This window comes from Gymnoscopelus microlampas (assembly GCF_963454915.1).
Source record: "Gymnoscopelus microlampas genome assembly, chromosome: 5".
Lineage (NCBI taxonomy): Eukaryota > Metazoa > Chordata > Actinopteri > Myctophiformes > Myctophidae > Gymnoscopelus > Gymnoscopelus microlampas.
In genome coordinates, this window is record NC_139942.1 from 23416706 (window position 1) to 23417539 (window position 834).

Sequence of the window (834 nt, forward strand, 5' to 3'; positions counted from 1 at the left end):
TTCTGAGCCAGCCCATATCAGCCCCGTTTGTGCAACACAGCGGGGTGAGGATGAAGGGGGGGGGAAGAAGCCAGATGAATATAAATCTTAGTACGTTCGACCTCCAAATGTCTGCAAAAACAAATTACGCCTGGCAGCCCCAGCATTCTCAGACGTACTTTATATACACAACTGCTGTACATGTGGTCCTGTTAATCTGTGATTTGAAAAATAACATTCGACATGGGTCCTGACGAAGGCAGAAATGTGGTATCTCCGTCTGGAGACTGTGTGAGGTCCGGCCCGTCGACTATCTCGTCGAGAGGGTTGAAGAGGACTGCATTAACACAGCACTCACATGTTGTTTAGGCTGAGTTGGAAAATTATATTATTAATGTAGAATGTTCTATGGTAAATGTCTTGGTTTCCTTGCAGCGCTTCAGACAAAGAGGCATCAACAAATGCCATTTAACCAGAAAGGGACACATACGTCAACCAGCACACACACATGTACACACCCAGAAAATATCTACTAATATACACACAGACATTCACACTTGCAAACGCACACACGTATGTGCGTGCGCCACACTCACTCACTCACTCACTCACACACGCACACACACACTCACACGCACACGCACACACACGCACACACGCACACACACACGTTTTTTCACCGTTCCACAAAGACATGAATTGAATTACTCATAAGTATTGTTAGACTAAACTGTCACCATGGTTGTGGGGCCTAAATTCTAAGTATTGTTACACTAAACCGTCACCGTGGTTGTGGCGTTCTTGATCTTGGTGTGTCTGTGTCAGCAATATTCCAATGACAATGTATAGGTTTCA